The sequence below is a fragment of the Danio rerio genome, chromosome 2, assembly GCF_052040795.2.
Source record: "Danio rerio strain M-AB ecotype USA chromosome 2, GRCz13ab, whole genome shotgun sequence".
NCBI lineage: Eukaryota > Metazoa > Chordata > Actinopteri > Cypriniformes > Danionidae > Danio > Danio rerio.
The window spans coordinates 21,896,734-21,907,500 of NC_141022.1; the positions used below are offsets into that span (position 1 = coordinate 21,896,734).

General features: G+C 33.6%; 1 protein-coding gene and 1 long non-coding RNA gene across 2 annotated transcripts in view; one reads left to right on the top strand and one right to left on the bottom strand.

The window, feature by feature from the left end:
- The window catches only part of si:dkey-225f23.4, a 29,256-nt gene that overhangs the window by 17,670 nt on the left and 819 nt on the right, over positions 1–10,767 (bottom strand). The gene's annotated exons all lie outside the window — the stretch shown is intronic.
- The window catches only part of elovl1a (ELOVL fatty acid elongase 1a), a 51,662-nt gene that overhangs the window by 6,282 nt on the left and 34,613 nt on the right, over positions 1–10,767 (top strand).

Consider the following 10,767-nt stretch of genomic DNA (forward strand, 5'->3'; position numbering starts at 1 on the left):
AATTTAAATGTCTTATTCTAAAATAATTTAACACTTCCATGTAACCATCAATGTACTTTAGTGTATTAGTCAATAACTATAAACTGTACTTTTGTACTGCCATGAAAATACATTGATTTAAATTGTTTAAGCAGAACTTGAAGGGATAGTTCATGCAAAAAATTAATATTCTGCCATCATTTACATATTCTTCACTTGTTTCAAACCAGTTTTAGATATTTTTTTGTTCCGTTGAACACAAAGGACGATATTGTGAAGTATGTCTAAGCTGATAAACGATATCATGTTGAATCGTGATTAAATTTATCCCAGTAAGAATAAGCATTTTTACTTAATATTGATCTAAGAGCCAATCAAACAGCAGACATATGCAACAACAGTAATCTGTAATCGTGTTGATATAAGCGATATTCTACATCACTCAGTATTGTTTATCAAGCTTGATTCACTTTCCAGCCAGCAGTATTTGCTGTTAAACTGTTGTTGTTGTTGTTGTTTTTGTAATGATGACTGTATTTAACATTTTTAATTGGGTAAAATGTTTATTTAAAAAACATATTTCTGTAATTGTTTATTTTTAGAAGATGCAATAGGGTAATTACCAACCTCATCACATATGACGTCACAAAGGTTCAACCACGCATAGCGGTTGCAAAAATAGACCAGTTGCAATAACAAACATGTCGTGTTATGTAGTATGATGCCAAATTTGAAAGTCTAAAAATAGTACACCACACTGCTTTTAATGCCAACTGCAGATGTCTTTTAGCTAACAGCCATCATAAAAGCTGAATGAAGTGAGGACCTAATTAAAAATGCTCGACTCTGCAGTTCTCATTATTAGGTAAGTTCACGCTATGCTGAATCATACACATTACTCGTTTTTGATTGCAGCAATGATTTCAGCAAAAACAGTTCATTATGGAGAATTAAACTGCGGGCACTGAATGCTTAGAATGACATGAAAAAATGTACATTCACATACCCTGCCAAACAGGTGCAGTTCGCTGTCAGAATTCTGTTGTTTTGCTTGTTGATTAATTACCCAGGCCTTGTACAGTTCCGTCTTCTTGCCTTGTCTTTGGCTAGGCAGAACCCTGGTTTGTAGCACAACATAGTTTTGAATCTGGTCATCATGGAACATTATTACTTGCACATGACCACACAGAACAACATTGTTGGCATTAAAAACACTTGTTGGCCTTTAACTTCTCTCTTGTAAAATCACTTTGAGTTTTAATGATTTTATTTTTCTGCAAACTCGCTGCGAGTGCATCCTGAATGTTTACAAATAGGTAATTCATCTATATGTATATTTTTGTTCTTGCACTGTATACATGCTGTCAGTTACAGTTCTTCAGAATATTATATTTTATATTGAATATCATAAGTATAATACAGAAAATTGGAATTAGAAAAAAATCAGAGTAATGTGTAAACTGTTTTCGTTAATAAACAATACTTTAAAATGTTATGAAGCGTCTAATCTTTGTGCTCATTATTGGGATACTCTTTTAAAGCTGGAAGCACTAACAACTTATATTGAAATATATAACTTTATAATTCAATATGGAAAAGAATGATCGAGATTGAATTTTGGCAATATTGCCCCACTCTATGTTAATCTTTAGAATGAAGAAGGCGGACAACTAGCTAACTTTAAAAAACTTAAATAAATAAACACAAAACAAATGTACAATGGTAGCCCACTTATGCACGACTACCACCAAACTGAATGCAAAAACCAAACACGGTCATGTCTCCCTTCTGACGAAGATATTTTGATGAATGTTGTAAACCTGTAACCATTGTCTTCTGTAGTATTTGTTACTCTTTATATGATATAAATGATATGATATCATCTTTTGTGTTTAACAGAACAAAAAAAAAAAAAAATCACAAAAGTATGAGTAAACGGGTGAGTAAAAAATGATCCCTTTAATTAGGCATGATCACAAAGTGTATTGTTAAAAAGTGCACTAAATTATGTTTAGAAGTAGTGTGAGTAAAGTGTAATTTACTTAAGTGGCTTTTCATTTTAACTGTAATATATGTTTTGTATGTGCACATTGTAACAAGTTTTCTTTTCAGATTTGAAGGACCCAAAAAGTACTTTTTCAATACAGTTGAGTCCTTGAGAGGAAGAACTATACAAGTCCATATTTTCTTTTTTTTTTTTGAGTAATGAGATTTTATTTGGATTGTGAACATTATATTTAATATTTTTTATTTTCTTTGAAGATCTTTTTTAGTTATATAAAAGTGATTTATATTTCTAAAATGTGGACGAACAGTATACTTGTAGGTGGTTAGTGTGGAATAACAGTGTAACTCCAACTTTTAAACAACTTAAGATCTGATTGCTTTGTTTTAGTTTTAATACAGTAACAGAAACTTCAGGTTAATATTAAGCATTACTTTCAAGTTTATTATTATTATTATTTAAAAACAGAAAATATAGTATGAACAATGCACAATACATAGACCCTACAGTACAGGCAATACCAAACAATTATTAACAATAATAAATAAATAAAACAATGCATACATATCATAGATAATTATTGTTGTTTATTTATAAAAGCTGGTGTAGTGCACCTACTTCAAACTGCTTGCCATATATACACAGAACTGGTGGGAAATATGCATTGATATAGCTTTATTATATATGGTATGTAGTTTATTTTGTTAGGTTAACTGTTTTTTAGTTTTGCTCTCAGAGAGAGAGAGAGAGAGAGAGAGAGAGAGAGAGAGAGAGAGAGAGAGAGAGAGAGAGAGAGAGAGAGAGAGAGAGAGAGAGAGAGAGAGAGAGAGAGAGAGAGAGAGAGAGAGAGAGAGAGAGAGAGAGAGAGAGAGAGAGAGAGAGAGAGAGAGAGAGAGAGAGAGAGAGAGAGAGAGAGAGAGAGAGAGAGAGAGAGAGAGAGAGAGAGAGAGAGAGAGAGAGAGAGAGAGAGAGAGAGAGAGAGAGAGTTGAATTTTCATCATGGCTTTAATAAAAATTTTAAAGACATTATACAATCAAATGTTACACATAAAAATTAAAAACAGCCTAATAAACCATAAACTCTAAATTTTCATCACAAATTTGACATAAAACTCCTTTATAACACCAAATGCTTTCAAAACACATAAGATCACCCATTGTTTTGTAATACTGAAAATCAATAAAAATTCTGGATTTCACCAAGTAAAAAAAAATGTTTGTAAACAGCCACTTGAGTTTTGCTCAACTTGTATTTTTCTAGTGTCATAAATTGCCATTTTTGCTGGACCCAAAAGAAAATTTAATAACTGTGTACTATATACTTATAACCACAAATGAACATTTCCAAAGAAAACGTCTCACCAAAACAAACAAACAAATTAGTTAAAACCTGAAAAAAAAGAACTAAGCCTGTTACATAACATAAAAGCATGATTTAGGGTTTCACGCTGAGAACAAAATGGACATTCATCACTTTTACCTGGATTTATAATTTATACAAACGCATTCACCTCTATGGCACCATGCAAGATTCTCTGTTGCAAATCCCCCAACTTTTTTTGGTAAAGGGGGTTTATACAGAGCTCTCCACTCTGGTTTAGCATTCTCTTTTAAATGGAGAAAAGAGCGCCATGGAGTATCAACCCTATTATTCAGTGACATCCTATTTAGCAATTTCACACAACTATTATAAAAAATTTTTCCAAACTCCGAATTGGTTCCCATTAAAAACAACACATTATTTTGCAAAAAAAAAAAACATCAGAAAAAGGATTATTGCAATTTGGGATGATTAAACCATCAGCATAATTTTCCAACATGTTAGCTTCTTCAGGGGTAAGAAAGGTTTTCCACTTTTCAAGTAGCTTTGCTACTATTCATTTCGACCTTAACCCCAAACGATTCACAACAGCTTCAACATTCTTTAAAGCAGGGCGAGCCAGTTTAAACAAGTGTCCGACAGTTAAAACTCCCACATTCAGAAGAATCTTGTTAACTGAAGGGAGAATCCCCTTATTCGATAAGTCCATTCGAGATCTGAAAATCAAAGGTTCTTGGAGCAACCATAATAAAGATGATCTAGTGCCATGCTTCTGCACTTTAAATAGAGACCAAACTTTAAACATGTTCCGATAAAAAAATTAAAATAAAAAATGGGCAATTTAGACCAGTCCATCTTTTGTGGGTTAGTCCAAAATAAAGATTTCTCAAGGTCCAAGTTTCTAAACCCTTGCAAAATAGCGCATGCAGCAGTCTTCCAACTGGAGTCCACCGGACTAGTCAGAAGTCTTTGAATGAACTGAATCCTGAAAGCTGCTTCAACTTCCAAGCTGCCCATTAAATAAAATAACAACAACATCATCAGCATATGCAGACACTTTAAAACCATTTGTACAAATTGGCAGAGATAACCCACACAATTTGCTCTTATTTTGATTAGCAGGGGCTCTATGGCTAAAGTATACAACATACCCGATTAGGCACATCCTTGTCTAATGCCAATAAAAAATTTAAAAGGGGCACATAAATTCCGTTAAATTTCGAAACACTTTCCACTTCATTATATAAAGCTTTTAACATAGATACAAACTCGCTGTTAAAGTGTTCCACAAATATTTGTGCTCAACTCGATCGAAAGCTTTTTCTTGATCAAGAGAAAGAAGGTCAAAATTCAAATAAAAAAAATTCCAATATCTAAAACGTCTCTAATGAATGAGATATTATCAAATATTCACCTTCCTGGAACACAATATGACTGGTCAGAGTGAATGATATGGCTAAGGACATCACTCAGCCTGTTAGCTAAAACTATAGAGAGTAGTTTATAGTCTGTACATAACAGGCTAACAGGCCTCCACTTTTTAATGTCATTAAGATCACCTTTCTTGGGTAATAAAGCACTGCCCTTCTATAACTTAAAGGTAATTGTCCATATGTCAAACTTTCATTTATAACTTGGAATAATTCCAAACCGATTTCTTTCCAGAAAGTCAGCAAGCCATCAATACCAGGGACTTTTTTACATTCCATGCTCTGAAGTGCTTTTTGTGATTCTTCTAGTGTAACAGGCTTCTTTAACTCAACATTTAAATCTTGAGGAACTTGGGGCAAATTGTTCAAAAAAACACTTGCATCCGATTTATCAGAAATGATCTCACTCTTATGAAGTTCTTGATAAAAATTAACTGCCCTTTTTCTTATTTCAGAAGAGTCTGATAGCAAAATTCCCATCTCAGAGAGCAGGTTGTATATAAACCTTTTTCCCCATTCTTTCTTTCTAGATTAAAGAAAAATTTTGATGGTGCTTTCATCGACTCAATATTCTGAAATTTTGACCTGACTGCAAGTAAACTGTTTAGAGAATTTTTTTTTTCTTTAAAACTAAATCTCCCGAAGCATCTGCTTTTTCTTGCATGGCTTTTATTTCATTCTCTAGTACTTGAATTGTACTTTTCCTGTCCTTTGTAACATTAATGGTGTATTGCTGGCACAACTGTTTGACTTGTGTTTTTGCAAAATCCCACCACTGTTGTATGGAGCAAAAAGATGATTTTTGTAAACCTAAAATTACTCCAAAACTTCTTAAAAATATCTTGAAATGTACAGTCACTTAGTAAATGAGTATTTCAGTGCCAGTAAGCACTCTTTGGCCTAAAATGATCCATAGTAACAGAACATTTACTAAGCTATGATCGGAGAAGCCAACAGGAAAAATAACACATTCTTTAAACAAATTAAATTTAATTAAATTAATAAATTAAGTTGAACTAACAACTAACAATTTTTTAACTAATTAAAAAAACACATTCTTTCTATAGCTCTGGTGCTAACATATACAGAAATAAAAACAAAAACAAATTTGTTAAATTGAGTTCTTATTTTTATTAACCTACCATTTATAATTTCTTCCACTAGATAAGAGCAAGGAGTAAAATTCTTAGAAAATAAAAAAGCAACACCACCATTATCAAAGCTTAAATGACTTAGTATGGGTAGTCCATCATATTCTCTGGCCCAATCACATGCATTCAGTACATCACTGTGGGTTTCTTGTACAAATAAGATATATCACTTTTTTTCTCCTTAAGCATTTCAAAAAGATAAAAACATTTTTTCCTCCCTAGCTCCATTTAGTTTAACTCTGTTTTTTATTAAAATATATTAGACAGAGAGCCACAGCATCAGATACACCGAATCATTAGACAACAACTGCTCCAATGTGGTGGTAGGATACAATTTTGCTCACGTTTTCTTTCTCTCTGAATAAAACAATATAATTACATATCCATGCATTAAGGAAAAACAACAACAACAAAAAACAACAACAACAGGGGTCCGTTCTTCGTAAGTGGATTACTCAGTTAGCTGGATTTGGATATTGACGATTTGACACGATCCAGGATCGTTTCGTTCTTCAAAGCTGATCCGAGAGTTGTTGTCATAGCAACAGTTGTATTCTATTAGCAGGTTCAATTCATATAAACAGGATTAGATCGGCTTAGTTCAAGCAAAGATAATACAGAAAGTATGTTCCGAATCCTGATATTTTCTTACAGTAGTAGTTATATACACTTGAGAAAATGGTACATATTTTTTAACTATATATATATATATATATATATATATATATATATATATATATATATATATATATATATATATATATATATATATATATATATATATATATATATATATATAAGTTATAATCATTAATAAAATTAATTAAGTTATACATATTAATAAAACGTATGCAATCTGCACCCTCGAAATGAAAGTACAAAGATTGCCACCTGGTGGTGCAAAGAGAAAACTTATATGAACTTTTTAGATCTGTAAGGCTTGAAGTTTACGCTGCTATTCTGAACCAATAATCGGAAACAAAAAGCAGTTGAAGGATGGCGTGTTTAAATCCATTATTTATCTGAATCCATTGTAACTAATCTGACTCCATTAAAGTTGTTATCATCATTGATAAAGGGAAAGAATCTCAATGTCTTAAAGCAGGTAAAGTTGTTTATTAAGTTACATGTTTAAATATACAGACATTAGAATGACACAAACTAACATACTGTATAAAGAAATTAGCTGTAACATATGCACTGCTGAGCAACAAAGACAGTGAAACTGCCTTTGTTAGCATATGAGGCTACGCACTTTTGTGCGAGAGATGCAGAGTAAAAGCCATTCTCCCAGATCAACAGTTATCTTTCCCTATTATACCCTGAGCAAAGCATTGTCAAACATGAGTGAAAACCAACCCCCAAAACCAGCTGAACATGAGAACAAAGTTGAGGAGATAAAGTGGAGGAGAAGAACATTAACATACCTTCCTTAGGTCATGACTCAGCAATAGTAAATATATTGTAGATTGAAATACAATTGATCAATTTCTCTGTTGATTTCATCACTACAACACTGAAGTCATAAACTGTCAAATGACACCAAACATGACAAAGTTATCTGAAGGTAGAACACAAGCAGATGAATTGTGTATGGTGAAGAGCACATGGTTACTGTAAGCAAATGGCAGAGATGTGTATCGGAGCTGTGAGGAGCTCTGCCTCACCAGGAGGACCCATTTCATGCTTGGAATGTCTCAGTAGTCCTTCATTAGCATAGAAGGAAAAGTATATCATATTTTCTCAGCTTACAGATCGCTTTAGTACAAATTGTGTATAATAGAAATGCACAATATGTGACTTTTTTAAAGCAATAATACATTTCAGCAGTCATAAACATGTTTTGATAGTTAATATGCCGGTGATTTGATGCTTCACAAAAGTTGCAGATGCCTTTACCAATATGAAAAGGCTTTTGTAAACAACCAGTTATTCTTTACACGATTAAAAAACGGCTACTATAATAAAGAAAATATTTTCTAAATGTGGAACTAAATACATTGATTTGCATTGAAATACATGATGAATACTCTTAACACATGAAAGTGTAAAGCCTGCAGCTCACAACAAATGTGGAAGGTTATTGCGTGTCATATTTAACAAGCCGTTTACTGCTAATTTGATGTACTTTTGCTCACATGGATAATTGAATATTAATCAGATGATGTCATTACGCTGCTTTGCCGTCAGCCAATCGTTGCATTGCTGATCATGATTTCGAGGATCGATAGATCTGTCCTTCACAACACACGCAGCAATCTCAGATCAGTTTATCCAGACATTCTAATCTGATTCGCGAACTTGTTTGAAGAATCAAATTAGCGAGAGATCAGTTATCAAGATTAAAAGATCCGGGATCTGCCAAATAATCTTAGATCATTTAAGCGAGGTACGAAGAACGGACCCCAGTACAGAGAATAAATAAATACAAATACTCAAAGGGTACAACAGTAAAAAATAAAATAATAGTATATATTTAAAAAATAATAATAATAAAATTTTTAAAAATAAATAAAAAAAAAACACTCCATTCATAACTATGCCAGGGGCAGGGAAAATAATTCAGCTATATACTTGCATTCATATTCACATACATATATACATGTTTATTTATTTATTTTTTTTTTTTTAAGGTGTAAGAGGAAGGGTTGCCAAATAGTGTCAACTTTTTCAGTATTACCGCAAACTGTATATCTAATCTTTTCTATTTGCATAGACTGCATCAGATCATGCATCCAATGTATGTAACTGGGTGGAGAAGGATTTTTCCAGTTTAGTGTTATGTGCCTTTTAGCAATTATTAAACAAAAGGCAAGTGCATTTCATTGTGTAGATGACAAAGAAACATTTGTAGGGTTAAGTCCACATAATGCTACTAGGGGGCATGGCTCAATATCTAAAAGAAAGCATTCAGAAATTGATTTAAAAATTGATGCCCAAAAAGTGCTTAGCGCTGGACAAAGCCAGAAAGTATGAAGAAGAGTGGCTGGAGCTTGAATTTTAGATATTTTTGCCTTAGTCCAATATACTTTATGCAATAATTTGAATTGTATAAGGGAATGACAAGCACAAATAGAAGAAGTTTGTACATGAGACAGAGCCTTGGACCATTCCTCGTCTGTGAAAACATGATTGAGATCTGATTCCCAGCTCTGCTTTATTTTATAAAAGGATGAGGAATCTAACTGTCTAATAAATGAAATTTATTTTTAGAAATTTTAGTGACTCCACCTTTACAAACTTTTGTCTCTAAAACCTGATTGATTTCTTGTTTGGGAGGTGCAAGGGGAAAATGGGAAAATGTATTTTGTATAAATTTGCGTGTCTGAAGATGTCGAAAAAAAAAGAGTTTTGGGAAGCTAAAATTTTTTCTGATAAATAAGAAAATGTAACAAATGTATCATCACAAAAAAGGTCTTTATTGCTTACGATGCCACTTCTAAACCATAATACAAAAGATTGGTCTGAGATAGAGGGCAGGAAAGAAGGGTTTTTATATATGGGAGACAGACTAGACATTGTTTGAAAGCCAAAATGTTTTCTAAATTGTTACCAAATTCGAAGACTATTAAGGACTATAGGGTTAGAGGAGTAGTTTGATGTCTTTAATGGAAAAGAAGAGCATAGTAATGCATGCAAAGATACTTGGGTGCAAGAATCACATTCCATTTCAACCCATGCTGGAAGCCAGTGGCAGAGTCCATAGTGTGACTGGCTCCAATATAAAATACTGTGGATGTTCCCTAGCTCCATTTATATTTCAGGAAGCAATGATTAATTCTCCCATAGCTAAGAAAAGCCAAAAGCAAAGCAAGTGCCACAAACAAAATTTCCTTAGACGAAATACTTCCTGCTTATTAAAACATCTTTATTTCTCTCTCATCCGGAAAATACTGCTCAATACGAATATTTCTCGCATTCTTGGTGTCTTTAAGAAAAGTTTTAACTTTGTGCGCAGTATAGTTCTTACTAGAATAGCTGCTTAACGATAGAATGAAACTGACGCTACATTCTGAGAGATCACTTTCGCTTTCTGTGTCTGTTTGACCCGGTTCACCACCGGCTCCTCTCGTAGCTTGCTTATTTAAAGGACACTGTTCTCGCCTTCGTTTCTGAGGTGTTTTATATAAATTGTCATCCAACTCTGCTATCGTACCTTTCCACTGTGCAAACAGTTCACTCACCACAGCTTCCACAACGCTTGAAACGTTCTCAACTTCATTCATATCATCACCCGTGATAATCATATCCAATTCGTCCACAGCTCTATTTACCAATTCCCCTTCTTCAATATTTTCAGGCTCAGTCAAAACAGCAGCTGTCTTAACTGAGCTTGGCCTAGGTGCTTCCTCTTCCACAACCTGCACCGCAGTCTGATTTTCCTGACGCATGTTACTCTCATCAGTCGCAACCGGTAAAGATGCCTCACTTGATTTATTGTCCACCTTATTAGGACAACTGCGGATCAAATGCCCAAATCTGCCACAGTTAAAACACTTCATGTTATTTGTTGTGCCGGAAATAGCATAATTAAAGTCCTCATGTCAGAAATTTAGGGACAAGTCAAGTTATTCGAGATGTTCTTTCAAAACCAAATAGAGGTACCGTCTAAACGACACAACGTGTTTTAGGAGCGGCGATTTAGTTCCGATCGGGATCATTTTGATTGGTGAAACTATTTTTCTGTAACACTTAAGTTGGTCAACACTTCATTAGCTAACCGTCAGCAGTTACCACAGAAAGGGTGGGCGCGCGCCTCTGAATGAAGTCTACTTTAGTAAACAGAACCTGCATAGGCTGTGAATAACAGGTTATATATGTGTAAATAACATTCAGTTTGTGGCACAGAGCAATCGTTTGGGAGCAGCACAGGAACTGAAC